The sequence below is a fragment of the Pempheris klunzingeri genome, chromosome 3 (genome assembly GCF_042242105.1).
Source record: "Pempheris klunzingeri isolate RE-2024b chromosome 3, fPemKlu1.hap1, whole genome shotgun sequence".
Lineage (NCBI taxonomy): Eukaryota > Metazoa > Chordata > Actinopteri > Acropomatiformes > Pempheridae > Pempheris > Pempheris klunzingeri.
The window spans coordinates 29,496,228-29,513,560 of NC_092014.1; the positions used below are offsets into that span (position 1 = coordinate 29,496,228).

At 42.0% G+C, this 17,333-nt stretch overlaps 1 protein-coding gene across 1 annotated transcript in view; it reads left to right on the forward strand.

Annotated features, from left to right (window-relative positions):
• Positions 1 to 6,459: 6,459 nt before the first annotated feature.
• The window catches only part of glra3 (glycine receptor, alpha 3), a 33,766-nt gene continuing 22,892 nt past the window's right edge, over positions 6,460 to 17,333 (forward strand). Inside the window, exon 1 of the mRNA XM_070827480.1 lies at positions 6,460 to 6,522. The gene's annotated coding sequence lies outside the window, so the exon portion shown is untranslated. The remainder of the gene's footprint in view (positions 6,523 to 17,333) is intronic.

A 17,333-nucleotide genomic window follows, 5' to 3' on the forward strand; every position in this document is an offset into this window, starting at 1 on the left:
AGACTAATTAAGAGAGCCGGCTCGGTCTGTGGCTGCCCCCTGGACCCCATAGAGGTGGTGGGAGAGAGGAGGACCTTGTCCAAACTGTCCTCCATCTTGGACAACACCTCCCACCCTCTGCATCAGACTGTGGGGGCCTTAAGCAGCTCCTTCAGTCACAGACTGATACACCCCAGGTGTAAGAAGGTCCTTCATCCCGACTGCAGTCAGACTGTACAATGCTGCATTATAGTCTGCTGCACCAACCACCACCACCACCTGTGCACTTTACTATAACATAAACTGTACAATAATTCTCACCCCACTTCACTTCACCCTGTTGTTGTTGTTGTTGTTGTCTCTGTAATTACATTTTTTTGTGTACATAGGTTTTTACCACTGTATATATTATATTATATTCTGCTATTTAATTTTTCTAATTCTTAACTGTGTGCTTTTATTTTTTTTTTGTCTGTCCCTTTGAGCTGCTGTAACAGCAAAGTTTCCCCACTGAGGGATCAATAAATAAATATCTTATCAAATGGAGATGGACCCCCGACTAGAACTTTTCATTGAGGCCTGTTGGATCTGTTGTTTTCAGCAGGTGAATCCATCTCCTCTCCGCCGCTCGCCCCAGGCCCATGCTCTGCATGTTGTGTTGACCGTGGAGTTTAAAATGTGCATATAGGACGGACACTCGTGCCACTTCTGTTGTGTTGTGCTGTTTAATCCTGAGGCTGATTTCATGTTTAGTCTCCCCCACACAGAGTCTGTGGCAGGCCCCACATCTAATTGCGTATACCTCTGGCTCCCCTGGAAATAATCCGTGATTTTAATTCTCCTGTGGAAGGCGTGGAGGGTCCGCCCTGAGCCCTGGTCGGGTTGGGGGGGTTGGGTGTGGGGATGGATGTGAGGCCTTTTTCCAGTATCTCCAGCTGTGCAGCAGTGAGGGAGAAAACGGCACAGAGGTTGGTAATGTTTGACTGGTGGGGGGGGGGGATTGACAGTTATCCCCCTTCACAAGTTTAATTGTTGCTTCCAGTACTTGAACAACATCTCTCAACAAAAAGGTTGCTATAGCCCCGGAGGGTCAGGTGATCATCCTCTGTGGAATAGGTACCTACTGTAGTCCTCTGATTCATTGTTCATCTAAAAATAGAAAACTGGTCAGCTTGTCCATAGGAATGGGAGGCAGAGGTAAATATTTCCTAAAAGTAAAGAGCTCTCCACTCTTTATTTTGATGTTTTGGTGACGACATACTTATTTCAGAATTCTCAGTGACTATAACAAAACAATAAGAGCACTTTTAGCCTGAGCCAGTACTCAGGGGTCTGTGACTCAGAGAGACTCACTTCTCATTAGTGGTAAATCATGATCCTGTGTTCTCGCTGACAGATTGACTTTTTCTGTGCCAGGGAATCTTAACATACAGACGTGATGATTTGCATAATTAAAATGCACTGGGTCATCTTACCTTATGGCATCCTTTTGTTTAACTTACTTCTTCTTGACCTCTTTATAGAACATGTATCATGCTTAACCACACAGGCATATTGTCAGACACAGTGCCATGGAAACCACATCTGTGAAATGGAGCTGTTTCAAACCAGTATGCTGACAGCTCGCTGTTCCTTCTACTAGGAAGGCTGAATCAGTTTGCCCTTAATTCTATGGGGCAAGTTAGCATGGACTAGGCAGTCTCTTAACTCACAGTCCCATTTAGACACACATAAATAAGAGGCTAATTCATTGTCTGGGTGCCGAATGTGCCGCTTTTGCTTCAAAGCAGAATAAGTGAGACTAAAGACAACTCCTTTATTCTTTTGCGAACATCTGAAAGATTAGTGCTGAATTTATTTTTGCATCACTGCATCATCAATAAAAAGGATAAAGAAGACATGAAATGACCTTCAGTTGTGTGGGCAGATTATTCTCAATAAATCAATCAAACACCAGTAACAAATGTAACCGTTCCTCTAATTCAGGAAAATGTATTTTGGCATGTTTTGGCCCAAGGTCCATGGAGAATTACCAGCCATAGCAAACTGCCCTCACAAACAGACTTCTTCTTGAATAATGTGCTCTAAGGCTGGTATGGTGATACAGTGGATGGAATAAAATTAGTAATGACAACGGACAAGGGCTGTGACTGGAAGCTACACGATAAAGGTTATCCAGAATCTCTTTGGACTGGGCATGAAGACTGTGCAGGCTACCTGGTTTTACATGCTCAACACCATTCTGTCTGTACAGTGTGTAGTGGGTATGTGGTGGGTTAATTCCCTAGTTTGGATCTCTGTTGTCGAGCGAGGTAACCACTATCATTATCAAAGTACTGATGATGAGTGTGAATAAAATAAGCCCCGGCAGCTGTGAGAGGGCAAAGAGAATGAAGGAGAGAAACCACAGGGTAACACACTGCAGAGCAGAACCGTGCGTATGTAACATACAATTTGCTCAACATTTCACTGTCAACTGGAGAATGGCCTAAATAAGGGTCATCCCTCCCTCAGGGGGAGGTCACCTATATTGGTACAGTATGTGCATGAAGTGCCAGCTGTTTGGTGTGATTGTGTCGAACACGACTGTTTTTCTCCTTCTTTTTCACAAAGACACCCACAAAGGATGACACTGATTCTATACAGATGATGAACTATTGAGTCGTGGTGGTGACTGTACCATAGTAATTAACCTAGGTCATGTATTCACTCACCCCTGAGTGAGGTAAATGAAATATAGGTTTTAAAGGCTTATCCATGCATAGAATAATGACAATGTAAGAACTCTTTGACACATTTGGCTCTCCTTAGTGTTTCACACTTAACAATTAGGAGCTAGTGTATTTAAAAACATTGTCCAATATGAATATAGATATAAAAACATTCAGCTGAGCATCTGCAATAATCCGTCATTACAATGTGCAAAAAGAGTAAATAAAAATCAATAAAACATGAAATCAATGAATATATTTAAAAAAATCAGGTCGATACATCTTAATCAGGGGCTATGTAAAATAATTCTTTAAAATCGACCAGCCTGCTGCCTGCCTGTTGTGACCTGACATGCTACATTAATCATATTGTCTCATTCCTGGCTGCCAGTATTTCAGTACCCAGCAATATCCTTCATGACCTGAAAGTAGTTCTGCTCAAGTACCCACAGCTCTCTCCTCCTTTTAGCAACCTTCTCGCTAATTCCACAGTTGTTTACCCGATATTCAGCAGTTGGAGGCAATTTGGCTCGCAGTTCGGCAAGTGTATGCCAAACTGGCTACGTGGGAAGTTAATTTTAGAAGGGGCATTATGGACATCCATCGCACTGCCTGTTAATATGATAATCCCCCTTCTGTTGTATGTATATCACTGTCTACCAGTTCATTATGGATTGTTTAGTTGAATGTTCTACTTCTGGTGTAACACTGTGAATTTCCCCACCATGGGACTTATAAAGGAATATCTTATCTTATCTTATCTTAATAATACACAGTACTGTGCACACGTTTTAGGCAGGTGTGAAGAAATGCGCTAAAGTAAGAAAATCTAAAATTTGCTTGTTTATTTTTATCACTTTACAAAATGCAAAGTGAGGGAACACTTTGGCTTCCTGTGACCCACACACCAGGAGATCTGACAGCCCTTTGGTAGGGAGTCACCATTTGATTCTCCCACCTTTTTGTAGTCCTCCATCTTCTACTTTCTTTTGCATATTCACATGTACATATCCCCTCACATACACATTATTTTCAAGAGCCAAATTGTCCCAGAAATGGTACAAATGTGTCTCAGAGTGGCTCATCCTTTTTTTATTTGTATAGTACTACATGATTTTCAATATGGATGAGGAAACTATTTCACAAATAAATAGAATACCATAAGGAAATAATTGAAAGCATCAAATACAGTTGCACTCAAAATGATTCAACCCCCCCACTGCAAATTAGGCGTATTGGCAAAATGTACAAACTTAAGATGTGTTCAATGAACAACTCAAAGAAGAACAATTTAATTAGCTCAACCAAACTAATATTACAGCTGGTTTCTCCACATTCAACACAATATGCCTCTTTGGATGACTACTGCAATCTTAAAACGATCTGACCCCCTGAATAGAATCCCTCATAAGAGCGCTCAAGAGTGGAGATAAGAGAGGAGATCATTGCCTCGCACAAAGTGAAAGGATACAAAAAGATAGCAAAGGCAGTGAATGTCTGAAGAGATACTGTTGGAAGAAAGAGGAAGCCATCAACGACTACCACCAGATTTCTGAGGAGGCAAGTGATCAAAAACCCTCGAGTGATTGCAAAAGACCTGCGGCAGGACTTGGTGGCGGCAGCAGGCTCTGAGGTTTCAGCCTCTACAGTAAGGTGCATCCTAAACGCTGAAGGCCTCCATTGTCCGAACACCACAACTGGCCCAAAAGCACAAGACAAGTTCACACAATCACACAATCAGCCACAGAGGGTTTGGGATTCTGTTCTATTCTTCAGGTCTCTGGATCAGCGGTATGTCTGGAAGAGGAAGAATGAGGCATATGCTGAAAACACCCTGCCTGCAGTGAAGCACGGTGGTGGCTCGGTGATGCTCCGGGGAGATGCTCTCATGACGTCGGCGAGGAAGCTGAAGCTTGGGCGCCATTGGACCTTCCACCTGAACAATGATCTGAAGCACACCTCAAAGTCCACCAAGAGTGGCCTCACAGTCGCCTGACTTGAATCCCAAAGAAAATCTTGCAAGTTGCAAATCATAAACTATGTTTGTCTACAAAATAGTATTTGCTAGAGAAAAGCCTTAGAAATGGAGGAGAGGACAGGGAATTCACTTTGGTTACATCCTCATGGTGAGCGAGCAGTATTTCTGTACATGGATCACAGCAGAACAGAAGACATGGAAGCGTGGGGAGTGGATAGAGCAGGAGGCAATAATTGCTTGATTGCATGAAGAGATGACAGGCAACGTTAAAAGTTTCACCAAGCTGCACTGTAATACACAGAACCTAATGTCTAATTCATGTCTTGCATCGGAGCTGAGTGCATCTCCAATGTTCCTTGTTCCCTTGAACATATCAGAGTTTCCCACTGGCGCCTCCACCTACACTCTCAATCTCTCTGTGTGGCTTTGTTAATGCTGCCACACCTTCCTCCAGATGACACAGGCTGTTTGTCACACAGATCCTGTCTTGGGTTAGTGATCCCACCGGGGAGTTCACCTTTTTTCCGGTGCACTGGAAGTTCAGCTCCTAACAAAATGACCAAACTTCACTGTACAAAGTAAGCATCTTTTGTTCACTGCGCTTTAATCGGATAACAAGAGATGTTTTTCTGATTCTTATTCGTTTTCATTTATGTCACTGTACTGGTTGGGATGTGAAGTCTGTTGAGTGCAAAACAAAACTGCTGCGAGTAGATCAATGAACATAAAGTTTATTATGTATGTCTGTTATGTGAGCCTACTAAACACAGCATTCGGTACTTACTGAGATGCCGAGCCACCTTTTGAGCTCTTTTACTCCCACTGGGGGGAAAACAACAAAACACATTGAGAGTCACAATGTTCACTCAATGTGAATGTAAACACCCTTACAGTTAACAGTCGCCACTGTATCCTCAGTGTTTAATCTAACATCCAAACTCCTGGAATAGAGCCACAAAGAACAACATATCCACTAACTGGTTCAGGGGCAGCACTGCATTCTTCCATTATCCCCTCAGGGGCCTTTCTTGATATCCATATGAACTGTAATCAGCATGTCTACTCTACCCACGGCTCCTTTGGCCGCATATGGCGAGCTGATATTCACATCAGCTAATTTACAGATGGGAATCGCAACCACATGCGACTCAAAGCGATCCTGCCTAACAGAGCAGAACGACAGAGAAAGCACGACACAGATGGAGGGAGAAACGGAAGGAAAGAAGGAAAAGAAAGCGAGGAGGATAACAGCATGGAGAGCTACGTGGGGACATATGCACAGAGAGAGGGGAGAGAGGAAGGGGAGAGAGAGGGGGGAGAGAGCAATAATGCATGGGTGGGTGTTACATTTGATCCAGCTCACTGGGCTTCTAATTTCAGATGCGATTCAGCTGGAAAGAAATAACAACAGTGCCGCTGATTGGCCGAGCTGTCTGCCGCTCAGGCCGCGGAGGGCGGGCCTCTGTGCCCCGGTGCTTGACGAGGGCACGGACCGAGCCCAGAGCGGAGGGAGAACAGCTGTCGCTCGCTCCGCCGGCTTCTCCTTCCCGAACCCCTTCTTCTTTATTTCATTTACTCCGGAAGATGCCGACGGTCCGTGTCTTCTTTCGCACTTGTGATGGGAATTCATGGGACGCGATGAATTTTTGGACTTCCTGTTGCTTCGCCGCGCGTGTGACTTCCCCCCCGCGTGCTGTTTGAGGACAGCAGGAGCACGAGCGCTATCTGTGGTGCTGAAAGCCTCGAGAGCCGCGAGGAGAGCCGAGGTGTGCGAGCCTTCAGGAGAGAGATGAGGAGGTGGAGGCTCTCTGTGACGGGCTTCTTACTCGCCTGGAAACTAGTGTTGTTACTCAGGTGAGACCCGGCTTTACCTTTACCTACCTGACTCGTCACCTACCTGTTTTAACTAGATGGATGAAAAAAAATGGTGGTCGTTTAAAAAAAAAAAAAAAAAAGAAAAAGTTGTAACAACGTTACACACGCGCACAAGTCAGACCGGAGCTCGTGTGTAAAGATTTCAGCTTCACAGTGAATCCTTTCTCTGCCCTCACCTGTGTGTATTTGGTGAGATCAGAGACTGTGACGGGGCCTGTTGCATCACGGAGACAGATACCGACGGGGATCATGTAATCTGCTCAAATGAACTTGGTACAGATGTGATTGCATGCATGTCTGAAGGCAGCAGTGAATGTCTTTTCACCATATTGCTTCATTTATTTCATTTTTAAAAATGTGCGTAGAGTTGTTTTGTCAGTATCTAATCACCAGAGAAATAATTATTCATTTATTTTCATCTCTTCATATGTATTCATCCATTTACTCGGACCGTCTTGGTATACGTCATTGTCACAAGTCTCGAGGTATCCCTGCAAAACATGTTCCCTTCCATTATATGTCTGTGTGTACTAATCAGCTGGTAGTACATTGTCTCAAGACTGGTGAAATATTTGGAGCCTTCAAGATGCCAAGCTTGAATTTTTGCTGTTGATATGTTTTGCTCTTTCTCGTGTTTATTTGTACATTTGCCAACCTCAACGAGAGAGCAAGAGCAGTTGCTTCCTACAGTGGAGTGTGTACGTGCATCATAAAGGTCTTGTGTGTTTTTTTTTTTTTTTTCAAAGTAATTGATCCTCATGCTTTACTACAAGAAAGTAGAGCGGGTCGTCCATCGATCGGAAGGTCGCTGGTTCGATCCTCCTATGAGTCAGTATGTCGAAGTGTCCTTGGGTAAGACCCTGAACCCCAACGTGCTCCTGAAGCATGGCTTCAGTGTGTGGATGTGTGTGAAAGAACAGTCTCCTCCAACTCAGATCCCTCCTGAGTGAATGGGTGAATGAGGATGTGATGTAAAAACGCTCTGAGTAGTCAAAATGACTAGAAAGGCGCCATACAAATACAGACCATTTACCATTTACGAGAACTAAATTGAGGATGACATCAGAATTTAGGAAGTCCTAGAGAGGGATCAGATTGTCGAATGCTGTATCATGGACATCACTAGCAGTAACTGACAAAAATTGCTTAATACTATTGGTCACTGGGGACAAAAGTATCTCAAGGCTGTATTTGGATCAGAAGGAACAGTGGATGTTGGATCCTGTGGATTGGCAATTGAGCTAAACTCTGTCACACATGATGTGAAGTTGTAGGCTCATGAAATGTTTTCTTTGAAACCCACAGCAGTCCCTAAATGTTGGTTGAAACCAACATATTTCATTGTGTTAGCATGTCGAATCTGAGCATTTCCTTCTTTTCCCCTTAGTTCTCTCTGAGATGGATTTCCTTAAGCTAACTTTTTGGTTGTTTTTTCTTATGTTTGCTGCATTTAACTTTGACATACTTTGCTTTTTAATTTTAGGCTTTCTATAAGTAAAAACATGCGGTTTCCATTAGGTTTAAGCAAGATTTGGCATAGAAAGCAGCTGAAAAGATCAGAGGCACATAGTCGTAGAAGGTCATGCATGGATTCAAAGACAAAATTTAACAGGCTTATAGTCTGTCATTCAGCAGGAACTGGACTGGATCTGCCTCCAGCTTGTCAAGCCTGTGTAATACTCAAAGGCTTTATTTCTCCCTCTATTCCCTCTCTGGCTGCTTTTTTTTTTCTGTTGCAATTTTTTTCTGAATGCATAGGGGCATTATGCATGGTTGCTGGTCATATCAGACGACAACAGTGGTCATGCAGCAGCATATCATCTAAATATGCATTCTGCAAATGTGTGCATATGTGTGGTGCGTTCAAAGTGAAGCATGTAGCCCCTGGTTTCATAAAAGCGGTGTTTTCTGGAGTGCATGCATTTATAAAAGTCCTCGTTCACAGGTTTGTGTTAAGAGCAAGGCATTAGGAGGTATCACTGGTGTAATAACCACGTGCCCAGCCACAAAAATCATACAATCGATGATTGTAACACTCAATCAAACATCTCAGAGAACTGAGAGAAGGTACTTTTTACTTCAATTTCCATACATTTCTTGCATAATGCTGTACGTGTGCACAAACAAATAGACCTGTCTGCCTTAAATGTTTTAGTATTTGTCTCTCTCTCCTCCGTCGATTACAAGTCATTAAGAAGAGAGTTTGCTGGTCTACGTTTCCTGTGTGCAACATGATTTTTTCAAAGGGTTTTCCATCCAAAACAGCCTTCTTAACGAACACATAAAAAGTACTTCAGAATAATAAGAAAATACTACTTAAAAACTAGAATCACTCCAAGATATGTCAATAGATGCCCATCTACCAAGCATCAGTGATATTTAAGGTGTAAGGTGAGGTGTTTGCACAGAGCCCACATGGTAATGAAAGACCATGCCCATCTCAGCAACTGTTCACCATGCTGCTCACCACATATCTGGCAGGAGACACAGACTACAGAGCAGCTTTTTTCCTCAGGCTGTGAGACTCCTGTATTCATCTTTTGTAATGTAGGTCCTTGTTTGCTAATGTAGCAGCGGGGACTACAACTTGGATTTGTGTTATGCAACTCTGTGTTGTAAAATGACAATATATGATTGTTGTAGTTTCCAATAAATAAGGTATCCATTGTGTCAGGAATAAGTTTGTGTATGCATGTGTGTGTTTGTTTGTCAATGCCTTTGCCGTAATGGTGCGTGACAAATATGAGCGAAAGAACACTTGTTACTGCTGAAGGAAACATGTGGCTGAAAAGCATAGTTAAGTAGTGCTCTGTCTGGGTCTGTGTATATGGTGATAGGGAGGCGGGCGAAAGGAGTAGTCTCCACACTAAGTGAACATTTGGCTGAAGGCAGTAGTCGACCCCGTCCCTGTCACTGCACTTGACTGTCCTAGGCTGTAATGCCAAAAATACCCAGGGGTAGCTGGGAGATGTAGTGTTTCTGATGTATGCATTAATCCAGCAGCTAATTAGTCTGAACAAGTACTACAGCTGCAAATGGACTAGAAAGTCTGCATTTACAAAAAGAGAGCAGGCAAGAACTGTTTTCACCTCAAAGTGGAGTCCAGTGTCTACAACCCTTACATGGAAATTCACACGCAAGTTGTTTCATCGGGACTGAAAATGAATTACCAGCCAAATCACTATGTGTAACGTTTAGTGGGAATGAAATGAGGAGTACTGTTAAGGTAAGATTTCATATCTAAGTCAGTCCACAAAGTAAAGAATTGTTGAATTTGATGACTTCTTCGCTTCTTTTTCTTGACAGTGCATATGCATGTCAGTGCTCTGTAGTTGTATAGCACATTTCTAGTCTAGACATCACATCCTCGCTCACCCATTCACACATCATTCATACAGGAGAAGTCTGAGTTGGAGGAGACTATTCTTTCACACACTGAAGCTGTGCTTCAGGAGCAAGTTGGGTTTTTCAGTGTCTTGCCCAAGGACACTTCGACATAGGAGCCGGGGATCAATCTGGGACCGCTGACCTTCTGATTGAGGGACGACCCACTCTACCTCTCAGCCACTGAGGCCTCTAAATTAAAACAGTCCACCTGGGAGTTGTGGCTTGGTCTCTGTCTATCCAGCTTGAATCACTGTGTTCATGTTGTAATCTGAATTTCCCAGAGGACAAGTAGAAAGAAGCAAAAATGTCAGATACTTTTATGTGTACGTTCGAAGGCCCCGCATGCCCTTTACGTCTTCTCACTGAGAGGGTGATCAGCTGTTTGTACTTCGGTCAGGCCAGGTTTCCTGTTTGCATGTTTCAAAATGCCCCATGGGAAATATCCTCCAATGGTATTACATTGTGCAGCAGTATGTAATGCAGTTTTGAATGTAGCCAGGCAGAATGGCCTGTATTTTAGGTAAGAGCGAAAGGGCCTGCAGCAGATGATCAAATATTCCAAATCTGGAGAGCAGTGGTTGGAAATTGTGATTGTGTCAGTGCACCAGCTGATTTACTGAGTAATGTGATGTTATTTACTTTTTTCAAAGCGCTAGAAGGATGAGTCACTGATGAATGCCATAATCAAGTTATGTTTTGGTGAAGCAGAACACATCCATTCATATTTTAAATTGTCATCACTGTCTTGTTGCTACATTACCCCAGATGCAAATTCAAAAATTGCATTACAGAATTTTCCTGCATGTATGTGATTAACTATAATTTACTGTATGTACTATTTTTTTATATTGTGTTATTCTATTCTAATGTAATAATTTGTGTGTATGTTTTCTGTGTGTATAGCTTTGATTTCGTTTTACACCTCTGCGCTGTAAAATGACTTTGATCAGGATCATGCCCTGTTTGGCTTGAGATTAAAACATGAAAAGACATCACCAAGGCAAATGGATGTTGTTGTAGGTTGTCTTCTACCTTTCTTCAACAGAGAAATATTACACTTCAAGAGGGCTTGAAATTGTATTTTGGTGTTTGGAGACCCTGTGTGACGGCAAAAGCAGCTATGCATTACTAAATAGTTTATAGACCTGTAATTGGATTGAGCAACAACAACTGGCTAACAGAGACTGGCTATATCGGTATTCTACAGTAAGGTGCATACATTATGAATAAACCACAGATGTTTTGGAATTCTGTTCTATGGAGCAATGAAAAAAATGCATCTGAAGGAGGAAGAACGAGGCATATGCTCGTTGGATTCAATCAAGTATCAGGAAAACGTCATGCTGTGTGTTAGGAAGCTTAAGCTTGGGCGTCACTGGACCTTCCAACAGGACAATGGTCCCAATCATACCTCGCTATAAGTCCGCCAAGGCTTGGCGTCAGAAAAAGTCCTGGAAGATACTCGAGTGGCCGTTGCAAAAAACTGTTGCAGCACACAAACAAGAATGGACTAAGATTCCTCAGGAATGCTGTCAGGACCTGGAACCTGGTCATTTTGAGATGGGGGTTGAATAATTTTTGGGGCAACTTTATATAAAGCTGTGTGATTACTGTACCAAACTGAAAGGCCTCCTTGCCTTTACGAGACCTTGGGCATAGCTGACTTGTTTTTCACAAATGATGAATGTCACCTTCATTCTCTAACCTCTTCCTCTACTTAAAAAGATTTCAGCATGTTTCATCTAGGGACTGGCTGAGTAAAAGAAGGAGAACTCGTGGAGGCTGGGGTTATCTTGCCCCAGTTTCTGTTTTTTATTTGAAATTTACACAAAAAACAAGTCCGTTCAAATTTGCTGTGGTGAGGCGGTGAAAGAAAACTATATACAAATGACAAAAAGTAATTTTTTGCATCATTTTTTTCCCCATAATCTGTGTACAAATTCATAAATGGAACTAATGATCTAAGATCATAATTGGTCTTTGCCAACAATTACACTGAAAGCAACCTTTTATTTTGGATCAGAGACCAGAATATTTTATGCAGGTTTAACCATTTTCAACAAAAGATATTTCCGTCAATAGAGATCAGAAAATATGACCACATAATGTGTGTGTGTTGTTATTACGCTGGGGTTGTGGCCAAAAATGTTATGTCAGTCAATATCAATAATTATCAGACTAAATGTCAAATCATTATTTCTTTCAAGTTGAAAGTCTGACCTTTGCTCTGGAGTGAAAGCTGAAGAAACCGGGCACTTAATTGTGGGTTTTGACTGGCGAAACAAGACGCTCCATACTAACCCTTTTCACCACCACATTCTAACTGTCCCCAAAAGTCATTTCAACCATTTCAAAGTCAGTATAAACCCTGGATGTAGAAAGCAGTGGAAATGTAAGTAGGACAATCTAACGGTGGTCTGGATAAGATGCCTGCTTTTTCCATAAGTGATAAAGGTTTGAGGAGTGTGTGTGAGAAACTCCTAAGGATAACATCGATTGCTTTGTGGCACAGGCAACTGATATATGCTTATTTGTTTAAAAGTGAAACAGTGGAGCTGCTGTCAGTCAGTATAGACATTTTCTAACTAAATATTCATATAGTTAAAACACTAAGCTTCATTTTTCAGTAAGTAATCATTTCCCTGAATATTTTGTGGCAACAGGGTGAACCACCTTAACTCAGCTATCTGACATCTGGTCATCAATGACCGTTACCAGTGAGCTGTGTATGTGTGCGTGTGTTTAATACATGCAGCTACCTGTTATGAGAGCCAATCCATTCTGCTAAGCCTGCAAAAACATGTGTTAATAAACAACCTGAACCCGAGCCATGCAAACTGCCAATTGCCAGTGCATTATAGTTGCACAGTTGTCACAACTGAGGAGTGAGACAAGGACAGACCTGAGGACTGAGCACCACAGCACCCATCAAGGTGTGTGTGTGTGTGTGTGTGTGTGTGTGTCTGAGAGAGCGACAGAGAGAGGGAGAGGAAGAGAAGGGGGAAGGTGAACTAGTGTATCTGCAAGTTATTCATAATTTAGGCTACTGTTAAGTTAGCATTGGCGTGACTTCATTCGTGCACTGAAATGTTTTGATCTTAGCACATTCTGCCTTGTTTAGCTCCACATTTGGATGTGTATGGTCATCAGTGCAGCGTTTGACAGCTGAGCCAGCAGCGGTGTCTCTCAGAGTGCTGTTATTTCTTCTCCTCCTCCTCCTCCTCCAGCAGCAACTCTGCTTTTGTTTGCTAATGCACTTTTGGCTTTCCTTTTTGAAGTCATACTATTTCTTTTCTGTGTTTCTTCCAGCTTGTGGTGCTCAGCTCACATGACATACCACATATGTGACCATCTGCTACTCTTGTTTTGTTTTGTTTTGTTTAAGATGCCTCTGCTCAAGATCCAGACAGTCTATTTTCCTTTTTCTACTAGTTGATGCATAGTGCATTCAGAGTTTTCAGTTTTGTTGCCTTTGCCTTTTGTTAAATTAATTTGTTCCCTCATCAATCTACACTCAGTACCCCATAATGACAACGTGAAAACAAGGTTTTTGACATTTTTGCAAATGTAAAGAAAAAACAAAAATTCACATTGATAGAAGTATTCTGACCTTTAACTCAGTACCTAGTTTGGGCACCTTTTAGGCAGCAATCACAGCCATGAGTCTTCTTTGACATGATGATCTTTGTACACCTGGACCTTGGAGTTTTCAGCGATTCCTCTCAAGCTCTGTCAGTTTGGATGGGGACTGTTGGCGGCCGGACATTTCGTGGTTTCTAAAAAGATATATGACTGGGCTCAAGTCCAGGATCTAGCAGGGCCACTCAAGGACATTCAGAGTGCTCCCTATATCACTGTGTATGTCTCAGATGTGTGCTTAAGGTCATTATCCTGTTGGAATGTGAACCTTCAGTCCAGTGAGAGGTCCTGAGCGCCCCCAAAGCATGAAACTGCCACCCCCCATGCTTCACCATTGGGATGTTATTGCACAGATGATGAGTGGTGCCTGGTTTCCTCTAGACATGACTCTTAGAATTTAGGCCAAATCAGTCAATCTTGGCTTCATCAGACTAGAGAATCTTGTTTCTCACAGTCCGATAGTTCTTTACGTGCTTTAGGCTTTCATGTGTCCTCAATGTTGAGAGGTTTCCATTAGGTCACTCTGCCAAGTATCGGGACTGATATAGTTGGATCAGTGCATCCCTAATGTGTGTGTGCCTTTTCAAAATTCTGCCCAATCAATTGATTTCACCGCTGGTAGGTTCCAGTGAAGGTGTAGAAACGTCAGGCGTCCTAATGTCAATCTATCTACATTGTAACAAGTATTTTTCACTACTTTTGGACAACTTACACACAATTTTTATAGGATCAGTCAAGGAAATAATCGTCAGATTAATTGATAATCAAAATAATTTTTAATTGCAGCCCAACAACTATTAATGCATCAGTTATGGACATAGTCCACCATCAATAGGTAAATATGAGAGTATACATGTGTGCGCTCATGTGCATGTAATTATGCAGGGAAGCATAACATAATTTTATTGTCAGATTCATACTTGCATGATGCATGCTATTATTGTACATTATGACAATTTTCATCAGTTCGAAAGGTAAAAATCTAGCCAGTTGTCTGCAAACTGTTCAGTCTAAGCAGATAATCTATTTTTAATGACTACACAAGGTCTGATTAGTCCTGTGATACAGTACTTTTAGATCACACTTATCCACACCCACTGATCAAACACTGGAATGATTAAATCTTGAACACTTTACTGTCCTTCATGCTTGTTGCTGTGCTGAGAGAGGATGTTACATAATGGTAAGGATAAACCAAGGTCTCCTTGGCACACTTGATATGGCCAATTGAAAAAGGCCTCTTCTCTCTGTCTCTTCATGTTTGCTTCATGGGGATGTTTTATTGCATAATCAGAAAGATTGTTATAAATAATTCTGTCAGCACTTCAAACCAAACCTCTTCCAGACAGGGTAGGGCTTTTTAGCATCTAGAAAAAAGGGAGGTGAAGACAGCAGCAGGTTTTAGGTTACTGGGAATCAGCATCACACATCATACAGCCCGTCATGGTCATCTCACATCTCCACCCTGGTTCAGAAAGCTCAGACGTTGCTGTATTTCTTAAGGAAACTGAAAATGCAGAACTGACTTTAATAAAAGAACAATACAAAGCAGGACACCTTCCAAATTGGCATGGTTTGTGCATGCCCCAGGACAGGAAGGCTCTGCAGTGGGTGACTAACGCCAACCAGAGCATCGCTGGAGCCCCTCTACCTGGCATACGGTGAGGTGGTTGCACAGGGCCCAAAGAACTCTTAAAGATCAGCAACAGCCTGTTCACCCCATCTGGCAAGCAGTACAGAGATTTCCACCATCGTACCAGAAGAGTACAGAGCAGCAATCTCCAGTGTTTGTGTTACCTGAAGGGAAAGCAGTATTTTGTTTTGCAGCCCTGTTTTGTAGAATGACAGGTGCATTTCGAACCTTGATCTTAGTTGCAGAGAGCAGGTGACATGTTGTTTATGTTCAGATAAATAGTGATGCTAAATCAGTATGCGTCTGGTATTACTACAATAATAACATTTGGGGAAATTGTTTTTGTGTGTGTGTGTGTGTGTGTGTGTGTGTTTGTTGTTGTCGTAGCAGTAGTTTGAAAATCTTGACAGTCAGCTGTTAACCAGCAAACTTTTTATAAAGATGTCCTTTAGACCATGTTCTTGTTTAATCCTCTGAAATTGAACAAAACGCTGTTCAGTTGCAGACACACACACACACACACACACACACACACACACAACCACGTAAAGAAGGCATATTTAAATGTGACACATTTGGCACATCCACAACACACTTGTACCTTGCCAGCACAACAGAAAACACCCACAGAAGCATATCCCATCACATTCAGATTTAGATTAAGCAACCTAATAGGCTCTTGAAATCAGTTAAGATGGGCCCTAATCGCTGTGCTCATTGGCTTTCTTCCTCAACAGTAATGAATCAAAAGCAAAATAAAAAATGGCTTATTTCATTTGTGGCTACAACCAGTCACACTTTTGACATTAACAGGCAATACTTGGTTTTCAGGTTTTTGTCCCTCTTTGCACTTGAAACGTGCATTGTGCTTTCTTATATTACTATCATATTTATTACAAGCTCTTGTTGAACACCCGTCTAACTGTCACTTCCTGTGTACAAAGGTGGATTTGGTGGTTTTCAATGTAAATGGCTGAAGTCTTAGTATGAATAAGAAATTACACTCCCTTCAATCCTCCACTTAGAAACCCCAAACGAACTCACGATTATTGATGCTACGTAGAAGCAGTAATATGGCTATTTCTAATATTAACTGTAGAAATAGTAGCAGCAGATCAAAAGGAAAGAAAAAAATACATTAAATATATTCATCTCTCCCCTTTAAATGCTCTTTGTGTGTGAGAAAGACAGTAGTTCTAGATTAAAAACTCATCCATTATTGATAAGGATTAGATGTTATGTGTGTCTCTCTACATTGCTTTTCACTGTTCTCTTGTGTTCTTAAAGGAAGCGCGTATAGAAAAAAAAGGGGGCAGAAAGAACAGGTGGAGAGGAGAGGGAAAGAAAGCAGGAGAAAATATGGGGAGTGGTCGCGCTACAACAACCAAAGCAGCTTAGCAGCTGATTTAAGATGCTCTGAGCTGACATCTCTGTGCGAGTGTGACCGTGAAGTGTAACATCTAAAGAAGGAAACTGTTCCAGTGAGAGGTGGAAAAGCAAAGTGGATACAGTGGATTCGTAAGGCTGACATATTGAATAATGAGACTAAGGCCTCTGGTTTAATGGTAGTGTCTCTGCATGTTATCTATGGGCATAAACAATGAGAAACCAGCAGTTTAAAAAAAGCTGCGCTGATGAATTGTAATTTGTTCCAACGTAGCACACATATAAACTACTGATATCATATGCCTCTTACCATGAGCCATTACCATTACATCCATGAGCAACTCAAAACATTTTAAAACTTAAGATGACTACTGACAACAGTTCCCTAGAGCTGGAGTCATGATGTCTCTGTTCCACCAACATCTGTGACTCAATCCTATCTCTGTTCAGCACTCTTTCTGAAAAAATGAGGCATGTCCCTGAGGTCCAGTTTCTATATTCTAAAGCTGGAGCAGTAAGATGGTTCACCAAAATCTTTAGGAACCCAGTAAATGTGATTTCTAATCTAATATTGCCATGAATATTTTATCTGCACCGACTGTGAACAGTGAGAGTAGCAGTCGGCTACCATTAACATCCTTCAGCAGCACCTGCATCCACTGCCAGGTAGAACCACTGTTGGGCTGTTGTCTCTGAGAGAGAAACAAAAACAGACACACATACATGAAGCATGACTCACACACTC